At 39.4% G+C, this 12,940-nt stretch overlaps 1 long non-coding RNA gene across 1 annotated transcript; it reads right to left on the bottom strand.

Moving 5' to 3' along the window:
- Positions 1 to 234: 234 nt before the first annotated feature.
- On the bottom strand, positions 235 to 1,572 carry LOC116550695. The gene is made up of 2 exons (XR_004268534.1): positions 1,155 to 1,572; positions 235 to 351 (listed from the first exon to the last, which is right to left on the bottom strand). It is a non-coding gene; the product is annotated as an uncharacterized LOC116550695 (long non-coding RNA).
- Positions 1,573 to 12,940: the final 11,368 nt, after the last annotated feature.

Below are 12,940 nucleotides of genomic sequence, written 5' to 3' on the forward strand. Positions count from 1 at the left end.
TCTGAAAACCTGCTTTCTTCAAATCAGGATAGCTTATTAGACTTCAGCCATTACAGAAAGACATCAATTTTGATAATCAACATTAATCATGAAAAATCACAGCATTCTCCTTCTTCTGTGTAAGACAAGAAAATGCCTTTAACTCTTATCTTAAACTGTAGGGAAGGAAAAATAATTTTCTAACTTTCAGAGTTCTTAGTTGAGATGGACACCTGTAACAGAAGACACATTAACAAGAGAAAAGCAAACAGAAGTTTAATAACATATATACCTCATGTATACTAGGAGATACCCAAAGAAATAAGCAAATCTCCAAGAGGTGGCTTGGCATTCAGGCTTCTGTACCATCTTCTGCTGCAACAAAGAAAGAAGGGTGTTGGGAAGGCCAGTAACGGAGAGGTGACCAGAAAAAGCATAGTAAATAAGAGTAAGGCTTGTTATGCAGATTTAGGTGGGTGAGTCTCTAGTAATTTAATCATCTTTCCCTTCTTGGTACAGAGAAGGAGACACACTTACAAATGGAGATTTTCTTTATAGATGTAAGTTTCCCTTACAAAAGGGAAATTTTTGTGTTTTCAAAACTTCTCTTGTGTCTACAGTGTCTAAAAATAATCAGTTCACAGTAATCTTTATGCCAAAGAGGGATATTTTGGGGTAGCATATTCTCATCTCATCCCCACTCTGTATAGACCACGACCCTACAGCTATGACATTCCCTCAACTCTATTAGAAATAATTGGATAATAACTTCTCTCAGACTACTTACTTTCTCTTATCTGTAGCAGACACTTGTGGTATCTTAACCACATTCCTTGGCCTCCAGATTTCAGCACAGCTGTGAAAGACAAGTCTGTGCAAGTAACCAGCATCCCACCTCAAGCCGTGCTGTGGCATCTCACAATTTGGACTTTCTCTGAAGTCACTCAAAGCAACTCAGCCCACCTCTCCCCTACACATGCACACTTGGAAGTGCATGGTGCCAAAGTGCCTCTAGCAAAATCCACAATCAATGGGAGACAGAAATTAATAGATGGGTGTCCCAGTCTCCCTGTCTTTCCCTGAAACATCTCTGAGGGATTCTAAAAGTTTCTTAGAAGCTCTTCAACAGAATGGAGCCCCATTTGTCCACGGGGGCAGCAAGCTCAATAACTCACGGTTTTTCCCACTTAGTGTCTCATGCCTCTATTCCCTCACTTCTGCTTCCTGGGACTCACTCCCAAGGAAACAAATATGAGCCCACATATTTGTCTCAGGCCCTGCTTTCAGGGAAGTTCAAATAAGGACATTCTTCTTGAAAACAACTAGAAGACATTTCAATCGCATGGACAAGACACTCTTAAGTTGATGTTCCCCTTAAGAGCAAGAAATAAAAATCAAATGCTGAGCCACCCAAACAGCTGAACAGACCCCTCTCTTGGCAAAGGATACCACAGAGAAACCTTGAAAACTGAGCTCCTGGCCATGATGACATAGAAGATTGAACGTTCACCCACCACTAGCAGCCATTAGGCTTGCTAGCTTGGTTTTTTTTTTTTTTTTTTTTTTTTTTGAGATGAAGTCTTGTTCTTGTTGCCCAGGCTGGAGTGCAGTGGCATGATGTCGGCTCGCTGCAGCCTCTGCCTCCCGGCTTCAAGCAATTCTCCTCCCTCAGCCTCTTGAGTAGCTGGGATTATAGGCATGTATCACCACGCCCGGCATTTTTGTACTTTTAGTAGAGATGGAGTTTCGCCCTGTTGGCCAGTCTGGTCTTGAACTCCTGACCTCAGGTGATCCACCTGCCTCAGCCTCCCAAGCTTCTGGGATTACAGATGTGAGCCATGGCTCCTGGCCTAGGCTTTCTTTCTTAAGGGTTAAACAGAAACCAGCCGTTAGGAAAGACTGGTTCCACCACTGATTTCCACCAATTTTGTGACTGTTCCTCCTTTTGCAGTTTTGACAAAACAACCAATCAGCTTTCTCTCCTGACAAGAGACCACCGAACATGAAATGGCTGCAAGTTTATAGAGGATGCATACTGAGGGTTTTTGTGTTCCCTGCTTCACCTTTTGAGACAGAAGGCTGAAAACTCCACCCTCAGATGATGCTGATGCCACCGTACTTTTAACATGAGACCGGTGGACTGGCATGAAGCTCAACTGCGCATGTGTGCGTTTCTCCTTTCATATATTTGTGACTTTTCATACAGCTTATTAAATAAGTATATCCAGGCCAAAAGCGGTGGCTCAAGTGCTGGTAATCCCAGCACTGTGGGAGTCTGAGAAAGGTGGATCATTTGAGGCCAGCAGTTTAAGACCAGTCTGGCCAACATGGCAAAACCCTGTCTCTAATAAAAATATAAAAATTAACTGGGTGTGGTGGCACACGTCTGTAATTCCAGCTACTTGGGAGGCTGTGGCAGGAGAATCACTTGAACCCAGGAGACAGAGGTTTCAGTGAGCTGAAATGGAGCCACTGAACTCCAGCCTGGGCAACAGAGTGAGTCTCTGCCTTAAAAACAAAAATTGGGAGGCCGAGGCAAGTGGATCACTTGAGGTCAGGAGTTTGAGACCAGCCTGGCCAACATGGTGAAAACTGTCTCCATTAAAAATGCAAAAATAGGCCGGGCGCAGTGGCTCAAGCCTGTAATCCCAGCACTTTGGGAGGCCAAGGCGGGTGGATCACGAGGTCAAGAGATCGAGACCATCCTGGTCAACATGGTGAAACCCCGTCTCTACTAAAAATACAAAAAATTAGCTGGGCATGGTGGTGCGTGCCTGTAATCCCAGCTACTCAGGAGGCTGAGGCAGGAGAATTGCCTGAACCCAGGAGGCGGAGGTTGAGGTGAGCCGAGATCGCACCATTGCACTCCAGCCTGGGTAACATGAGTGAAACTCCGTCTCAAAAAAAAAAGAAAAGAAAAAAAGAAAAAATAATCCAGGTATGGTGGTGGGTGCTTATAATTCCAGCTACTTGGGAGACTGAGGCAGGAGAAACACTTGAACCCAGGAGGCGGAGGTTGCAGTGAGCTGAGATCACACCACTGCACTCCAGCCTGGGTGACAGAGCGAGAATCCGTCTAAAAAAACAAACAAACAAACAAACAAAACCGTATATTCAGCCACCCCGTTCAGCATAACTTCCTGTCTTATTCTTCCCTCCCTCCAAGTGCTTGTTTCTGGCTTCTGGCAGGAGGCTACACTTCCTACCCTGTCAGAGTGGCCGCCTGAGAGCTGTAATTCTTCATAAAAAACAAAGTTCACCTTTCCATATTTAGGAACCTCATCGTTTTTGAGTTGATAAGAGAAACATTTTATTAATCCTTCCCCCAGATTTGGAATTAGCCTCCAATGTAGTATATACATTCCCATTACGCAACCCCAAGTATTTCAGGCCTTTTAAGCAGCATTTCATTATCTTACTACCTACAGCACTATATGATTTCAATAAAATGGTCAGTGGTTAAATTGCTGAAACCTAAAACTAGAGTATAAGGCAATCTTTCTATGTACCTAAGAAATCTGTGGCCATAATTTCAACATGAATGCCAAAATTCTATACATGCCTTTGTTGGTACAGACTATAATAATAATATATAATGCAAGGCTGGGTACAGTGGCTCGCACCTGTAATCCTAGCACTTTGGGAGGCTGAGGCAAGTAGATCACTTGAGGGTAAGGAGTTCAACACTAGCCTGGCCTACATGGGAACCCTGTCTCTACTAAAAATACAAAAATTAGACAGGCATGATGGTGCATACCTATAATCCCAGCTACTTGGGAGGCTATGGCAGAAGAATCACTTGAACCCAGCAAGCAGAGGCTGTAGTGAGCTAGGATTGTGCCACTGCACTCCAGCCTGGGCAATGGAGCAAGACCCTGTTTCAAAGAAATTTAAAAATAATATATACATTATTTTTTATTATGTATTTATATATATAATATGTATAATAAAATATATATATATATATTTTTTTTTTTTGAGACGGAGTTTCACTCTTGTTACCCAGGCTGGAGTGCAATGGCACGATCTCGGCTCACCGCAGCCTCCGCCTCCTGGGTTCAGGCAATTCTCCTGCCTCAACCTCCTGAGTAGCTGGGATTACAGGCACGCGCCACCATGCCCAGCTAATGTTTTGTATTTTTAGTAGAGACGGGGTTTCACCATGTTGACCAGGATGGTCTCGATCTCTTGACCTCGTGATCCACCCGCCTTGGCCTCCCAAAGTGCTGGGATTACAGGCTTGAGCCACCGCGCCCGGCTAATAAAATATATTATGAAAAGAACACTCTGCTAAGATTTCAAGCTGTTTCATAGAATTTTTATATTGAAAAATCAGTACTAATTTTCAAATGTAAGAATTTAAATATCATAATGAGCAACTGTTTCAAGGAAAATTGAAAAGAGATAACAGAACCTGGTGAAATGTTTACAACAAATATATTTTTAAAATTTTGAACTTTAAATTGCAACCGATTAAGTAAAACACATTCTATTTTAATACAAAATCATTTTAAAATATGTATTTGTTGAGTTGTTTGATTATTTTTAGAATAATGCCAACGAAATGTTTCCTCCTCTGGTCTAATATAGAAGGTTTGTTAACGGGAAAAGGAACTTCTTTTGTCTGCTGGAGTCAACACAGTTCTTCCAAGATGGAGAATTTGACAAATTCTGAGTTAATATTGGCTAAAAGAGTTAAAATAATTGGCCTTCTCCGGATAATATCTGCTTGAGTCTTCTGGAGTCACTAAATCATTGTTCTTCATTTTCATTTTCTTAGAATATAAACTAGCTGACTTGGAATCAGCTGTTCAATTCATTTTGATTTTAAGACTTAACACTTCCCCTTACATTAATAGACTCTTAAGGCTGTTACTGCTTAGAAATGGTTTGGGTATGAATAGTGTATTGTTCTTAAAGTTAAACTTGCTTTTAAAGCAAGGCGAAGACTTTTTGCAGTTAAAATTTTTTAATCTTTTTGAAGCATAAAATAATGACTTAATGGAGTAAATGTATGTATATTCATTAAATTCAAAAACGAATTTCCATCTACAAAACCAGAATTCTCTCAAAAGTTCTTAAGGTAATTTTATTTATTACTTTGCTTTCATTTGATTTTTTTCTTAATGAATTGTCTTACCTTTGAAGAAACGACTTTTTACAAAATATTAATAGTATCTCACATTTGCATGGTACTTTCGTTTTATTTTTCTTTTTTGAGATGGAGTCTCGCTCTGTAACCCAGGCTGGAGTGCAGTGGCATCGTCTCCGCTCACTGCAACCTCCACCTCCAGGGTTCAAGTGATTCTTCTGCCTCAAACTCACAAGTAGCTTGGACTACAGACATGCACCACCATGCCCGGCTAATTTTTGTATTTTTAGTAGAGATGGGGTTTTACCATATTGGCCAGGCTGGTCTCGAACTCCTGAGCTTGTGATCCACCCATCTTGGCCTCCCAAAGTTCTGGGATTACAGGTGTGAGACACTGTGCCCAGCCACATGGCACTTTCAAGTACTGAAATGACTTTAACTTAAAATTTTTTTAACTGAGGCTCAAAAAAACTTTGTCAGATAATGATATCCTATTTTACTGAGGAAACAGGTAACACTGCTAGTAATTGGCAATGTCAGCATTCAAATCTATGTCTTCCAGCTCCAGGAGTAACAATAAACCCATTTGTCCCACAAGTACTAACATTTCCAAAAATAATTCTGTAAAAATCACTTCAAGCATTCCACAAAGTGAAATGGAAGCACAATTCTTAGCAGTGGTATTCAGAGTGTCTCTCTCATGGAATGAACATGAGTAGGTAGTTTACCAGAGAACACCAGCTCATCTAGAAGAGCCAATGGTCATCTCCCAGGTTTTGGACTCAAGGAAGCATGGCTTCATTGAGCCTGCAAGACAACTGCAGCAATCTGATATAATATGATAGCTTTAAAGGGTTCATTTTGATCTATCCAATCATTGATCTGTTAAGTAAAAAAAAATCTCTCTTAAGTACAACTTGACATAACTTGACATATAGACTATAAAAATTCTGTGGGGTCTGTTGGGGTTTATCCCGTTAATGACATTCTGCATTCATTTGATAGACAAGAGAAAATCTTAGAGACATGCTAATGTTCAGGAAAGACGGGACCATTGATCAGTGACATGAGATGGTAGGGCATTAACCATGCAGTCCTTACCAAATGTCCCCTGTGGTTTCACCTGAATAATCCATGAACTGCTTCTGTGTGTTAATCTTAACTTTGCTATGTGTATTAGAGTTCTCCAAAGAGACAGAACCAATAGGCAGGAGATAGATAGACAGATAGATAATAGGTAGGTAGGTAGGTAGATAGATAGATAGCAGGAAAAGAGTCTCATCCCAGACCCCAAGAGTGGATACTTGGATCTCACACAGGAAATAATTCATGGTGAGTCACAGAGTACAGTGAAATTAAGATAGTTTATTAGAGTCTACTTTTATCACAGAGTAGGGCATCCTCAGAAAGCAAGAGGAGGAACGCTCCTGCATCAAACATAATTCTTGCTTATATATGATATTAGGACTAAGAATAATCTGCTTTTTTATTATACAAAGGCTTGTGATTATCTTGTAACAGTCTATTAGTATTGTTCTTCTCTTGTTTAACTATTGATTTCAGCAAGAATTTATGGGTGTACTATTATCTTTAAAGTGAAACCTATTCCTAAACTAAGAATGCTTTTTGTTCTGTTGCCCAAGCTGGAGTGCAGTGGCACAATCATGGCGCACTGCAGCCTGGACCTTCCCAGGCTTAAGTGATCCTCCCACCTCATCCTCCTGAGTGCCACCATCTCTGACTAATTTTTGTATTTTTTAAAGAGAGATGGGGTTTTACCATGCTGCCCAGTCTCGTCTTGAACTCCTGGGCTGAAGTGATCCACCTGCCTCAGCCTTCCAAAGTGCTGGGATTATAGGCATGCACCACCTTGCCTGGCCTGTTCTTAAGATAGCAGTACATCAGAGCGTTTCCTTAAGTTCTGGGTCTCATTTAGGTAGCATAATTAACTTGTTCCCTCAACCATAAACATCTTGTGATCAAGAGTGCCTAAGTTCCTGGGAATGTAACCCTGCAGGTCTCACTTTATTTGGCCTTTATTCAAGATGGAGTCACTCTGGTTTGGATGCCTCTGACAGATGATAGACAGATAGATTAGATTAGATAGATGATTGAAGATAGACAGATAGATAAGATAGATAGATAGATAGGTAGATAGATAGATAGACAGGAAATTTATTAGGGGAATTGGCTCACATGATCATGAAAGCTAAGAAATCTTACCCTAGGCTGTCTGCAAGCTGGAGAACCAGGAGAGCTGATAGCATGTGTCAGCCCAAGTCAGAAAGCCTCAGAACCAAGGAAGCTGATGATGTAACTCTCAGTCTGAGGCTCACAGCCTGAGTACCCAGGGGGTTGTTTGCGTAAGTCCTGGAGTCCAGATTCTGGAGAACCTGGCATTCTGATATCCAAGGGCAGAAGAAGAGGGTGCTCCAGCTCCAGAAGAGACAGAAATCAAATTCATCTTTTCTCTGCCTTTTTGTTCTATCTGGGTCCCCAGTTGCTTGGATGGTGCTCATTCATGTGTGGGTGGATCTTCCCCACTTAGTCCATCTACTGACACACCACAATCTCCTGTGGAAACACCCTCACAGACACACCCAGACATAATGCCTTACCATTTATGTAGGTATCAGTTAATCCAGTCACGTTGACACCTAAAATAAACCATCACACTATGCTTCTGTCTTAATGGCAGTTATATTTTGAGGAAGTGTGTCCCTATCCCTCATATAAAATGTATGGTACTGTGTGACTTAGTAAAGTAACAAATGACTTAAAATGACTTAAGACCTATGGAAAATATTTAAAAGCATTAACACTGATGTTACAGAAAGGTAACATCACAAAGTCCAGGACAATTTCTCGGTAGCAAAGAAATAAAAACAAGGTATTGTTAGATGAATCTTGGCTGAAGGTAGGGAAATGCTTCCTAAAGCCTTGTCTTTGGTTGAAATTGTATCGAATGCCTTTTCCCACCACTTTTAAGCCTTTGATCAAGACTTTCTCTTTCATGATGCTATTATTAACTTTGCCAAATGAAGCTGCTTCTTCATCCAGCACTCTTCTTTATAAACTCATTTTAAAAAAATGGTTCCAGAAATAAATGCCATCCCTCTCCTTTAATAATACATTCAATTGTTTAAATATTTTAGACGTTTGGCATTTCTTTAAAACTCTAGTTGTTGTTCCTTTTCCCTTTCTTTCCTTCCTGAACAATTTAATCATAAATCCAACAAGTAGGGCACAGCAGAGTAGGCAAACACACAAGCAGGAGTGAAGGTAGAGGGAGCAGAATGGCACAGCTCAGAGTATCCGAAACGGAGGGGAGTGACAAGGACATCGACGTAAGAAGACTACCTAGAGTGGGATGTCAGAGCCTAAAAGACTAAGAAGGCATCTTCGTGGAGGGATGGTCCGGCACAGGCCAGCAGAACCCGTGCAGAATGAGACCTCTCCCATGCAGGAGAGGAGAGTGGTGATAGAAACTTAGTCACATACAGCTAGTGCTCGACTTAACGACCACGGTTGGGACCGCGGACCGGTCGTAACACGATTTGGTCGTAAGTTGAGTAGGCTATATGTACAGTTGAACTGGTACGCGCGGAGGTGGTAGTGCTGCCGGAAGCTGGTCCACACTGTCGTAAGCCCAGCTGGGCAACGTTTGCACTGCCAGACGTGGAGCAGTCATGGCTAGTGATTGTGGTCGTAAAGTCGAATGGTCCTAAGTTGCATAGGTGGTAAGTCGATCAATACCTGTATAGTGACCTGTTGGAGGGAAACAGGTGTGATCAAAGAAATAATCAGTATAGCTGGAGAATCAGATTTCTCACTGCCAGAGAAGAAAGCTACAAATATTGAAATTAAAAAAAAATAGAATGAACTCAATGGTGTTGAATTGAAATGAAAGGAATTAGTATGAACTTATAAATGTAGACATATAAGTAACAGATATATGGGTGTATGTGTACATATTATTATATATTCCTTAGTTTTTGTTCTCTGAAACAGTCTGGAGGCAGTGACACCCCAAGAGTAATGAGAACATTCATTAAAAATAAACAGGAGTCTTTAGCAAAATGACCAATTCCCAATGGAAAAGAAAAAGAACAAAATGAGCCTAGAATGTTTTGCTGTACCAGAAAGTCAGGAAATGCTTAAATAATAATATAGGAATGCCAAAATATTATAAAAGGAATCCTTCCACAGCAACAATTTGAACATTAAAATAAATAATGATAGTAGTAGATTTTAGTCCCTTAAACAAGTAGACCACAAATCTATCAAGATACAGAGGCCAGGTGTGGTGGCTCACGCGTATCATCCCTACCACTTTGGGAGGCCGAGGCAGGTGGATCACCTGAGGTAAGGAGTTCATGACAAGCCTGGCCAACATGGTGAAATGCTGTCTCTACTAAAAATACAAAAATTAACTGGGTGTGATGGTGTGTGTCTTTAATCCAAGCTCTTCGGAAGGCTGAGGCAGGAGAATCGCTTGAACCCAGGAGGCAGAGGTTGCAGTGAGCTGTGATCGCACCATTGCACTCCAGCCTGGGCAACAAGAGCGAAACTCTTGTCTCAAAAAAAAAAAGGGAAAGAAAAAAGAAAACATATAAAGAAAGAAATGAATAACAACAAAGTTTGAAGAGGAATGAGATGTTTGCAGAGTTTTATAATTCTTCACCATAAAATACTTATTATTTCTTAAAGAAGAAAGAGTAAACGACTGTGAAGAAACCTGGCAATCACCACCACCTTAACCCAGTTATCACAGTGACATCATCAGTAGTTGAACAAGTCACAGTCATGTATGACAGACAGTGTGCAGTAAGAAAGCAGCATCATTGCTGTGATACCCCTGCCAAAGATGCATGGAATTCATCATGAGATAAAATTAGCCAAATCCATATTGAGAGATAGTCCACAAAACACCTGCCCTAAGAGTTTCAAAATGGTCAAATTTATGAAATTCAGAAAAAATGTAAACTTTCCAAAGCCTACAAATGCTTAAAAGACAAGGCAGTAAAATGCAGCCCATGATTCTAAACTGGATCCTCCTTCTATAAAGGATATAACTGTGTCAACTGGCAAACTTGATGTTAATAATATCAAGGTAAATTTCCAGTTAATTTCCTGACTTCAATGGTTGTATTTCGTTATATGACAGTGTCTTCATTTGCAATCTACTGAGGTATTCTGGGGTCATAAGGCATTATGTTGGCAATTTGCTTTCAAGTGGATGAGGAGCAAAAATTCTTTGTATTTTACTTCCAACTTCCTTGCAATTTTATTCTTGTTTCAAAAAATGTTAAGCTTGATGAATTATTATAAATATTTGGTATCTATTATTAAATGTATATGTCATTAAATTTTCATAAAATAAAATGAATATATATAACCTGTAAGAATTGCACTCCATACTTTAAATGATATTCTTATTGTAAGCCCTATACAGAGTGTAGATTAAAACAAACTAATTAACTTATCATACTATAGAAATAAATCAAATGGAGAGTAATTGAACAAATTAAATTGGACTCAGCTACTATCCATCCCCCAATCCACATTCAAGCAGAAGTAGAAGTAAGAGAAATCATTTAGTAAACTACCCTTCTATTTAGCTTCCTAGAATAGCAAAATGACATCTGTTAAGCTCGTCGTTTTGCCCTTTCTGGGCATTTCCATACAAATTTGACTATGAAACAAGCTGGTCTCACATCAAATCAAAAGGAAGGGGGAAATGATTTTATGCCTGAAAACAATACAATCCCTTTTCTTTCCTTTGTTCAATGTGATTTAAACATGTGTATAAATATTTTAAAATATTTGATTTAATAATTGATTTTTACTTGTAGCATTTGTATACTAGTAAGTGATAACTGGTAAAAATAAAGTTGCAGATTGTCATTTTGGCTTGCCAAGGTTGAAACAGATGTTCTAGAATGGTGTTTCCTCCCCTAAATAGTCCTGATTATACAAATGTTATTTCAGTCCATATGTAATTACAATTCACCATTTTTTCAATTGCTTTTTCTTAAGCAATTATAATTAACTGGCACCATGTTCTGTTTATAAGAGGCAATGTCATGCAGTGAAAAGAAGAATCGCCAAGAGATAGGAGCCAGCTCTGCCACATCTAATGGTGACTTTGGATGAAAACTTAACCTCAGTATGTATAGGTTTCTGCTTATATAAATTACAGTACCAAGCAAGACAATTTCTAAAGTTTCATTGAATTTGTCTTATGTCTTCATCTGCATTCAAACTATTGTCTTAATTAAATTGCAATCACCAACTTTAATTTCCTTTTACTTTTCCATAATGCCTACTTTTTTTTTGTTTGTTTGCTTTTCACATGGCCTCATAACTTGTCAATAAGCTCAGAACTTGTCTTAAATTCATAGTTTTCTATAAAATAGTACAAAATGTACTCACTATAAGCAAACATGTTATTTCTGTGTTGTTTTAATTCATGCTTCCAATTTTGAACCTGCTTTAAAAATGCATTTTTAGTGGGATAAAAGCCTGCAATGTCAACCATTTCTGTGTTTGTCTTCTGATATGCACACCTGAGGACCAACCCTGGTAGTATAAATTATATTAAAAATCTAGGCTATTTATAGGATACTAGTGAATCAGTAAATATAGAACTGTATGTACTGTAGAAGCAGTGATAGAATCTATAAAATGTAGAATTTCTATACAACATACATTTGCTAATTAAAGATACTCCTAGGTTATTTTGCTTATGAAGGCTTTTCTTAGAAATTAACAATAAAGTTGTAAGTATCAATTTAGAACAAATGAGCAATGGATTTGGTTATAATTATTTAAAATTTTAATGTTTCTTCGTATGTATAATTTAATTTATGCCCATTGTTTCATTTTGTGAATTATTTGCAGTATATAGACTTTTAACAATGTGGTAAGATGCTAGGTAATATAATTCATTCCTCATAAGCTAACTTACTCAGGGATGGAATGTTGAAATGAACTCTTTGGTAACATCAGATTAAATATTATTTTTTGTAATTAGGTATTTACTCGTTTATAAAAAGTCCACTTAATACAAATGATTTTTTAAAAATTCAACATCCCATAAATTCCAAGAGTCTCTATAAGCATTAAACTGACACCAGCACAAACACACTGGCAAAATTTCTTTCTTTTTTTTTTTTTTGAGGCAGATTCTCCCTCTGTCACCCAGCTGGAAGGCAGTGATGCTATCTCAGCTCACTGCAGCCTCAACCTCCTATGCTCAAATCAATCCTCCTACCTCAGTCTCCTGAGTAACTGGGACCACAGGTGCACGCCACCCCCCTGAAAATTTTTTTAAAATTTTTGCAGAGATGGGATTTCACCATGTTGCCCAGGCTGGTCTCAAACACCTGGGATCAAGCAGTCCACCTGCCTCAGCTTCCCAAAGGGCTGAGATTACAAGCATGTGCCACCACACCCAGCCTAAATTTTCAATGATAAAGATAATGCATATAGATTGTCAGGTGCAGCAGTGGGCATCTGTAGTCTTAGCTACTTGGGAGTCTGAGGTGGGAGGGTCATATAAGCCTAGAAGTTTGAGGCCAGCCTGGGAAACATTTTGAGGCCCCATCTCTAATATAAATAAATAAATTGCATAAAGAAATTGCTTTCACAATTTAAGACACAGTAGTACAACAGTCCTTCTCAGACAGTATGGTTTAATAAAAAGGAAAACACTACAAAAGGACCATCATAAATAATTTTTTTTTTTTTGAGACGGAGCTTCGCTCTTGTTACCCAGGCTGGAGTGCAATGGCGCGATCTCGGCTCATGCAACCTCCGCCTCCTGGGTTCAGGCAATTCTCCTGCCTCAGCCTCCTGAGTAGCTGG

This window comes from Sapajus apella, unplaced genomic scaffold (assembly GCF_009761245.1).
Source record: "Sapajus apella isolate SASKATOON/1434 unplaced genomic scaffold, GSC_monkey_1.0 scaffold8, whole genome shotgun sequence".
NCBI lineage: Eukaryota > Metazoa > Chordata > Mammalia > Primates > Cebidae > Sapajus > Sapajus apella.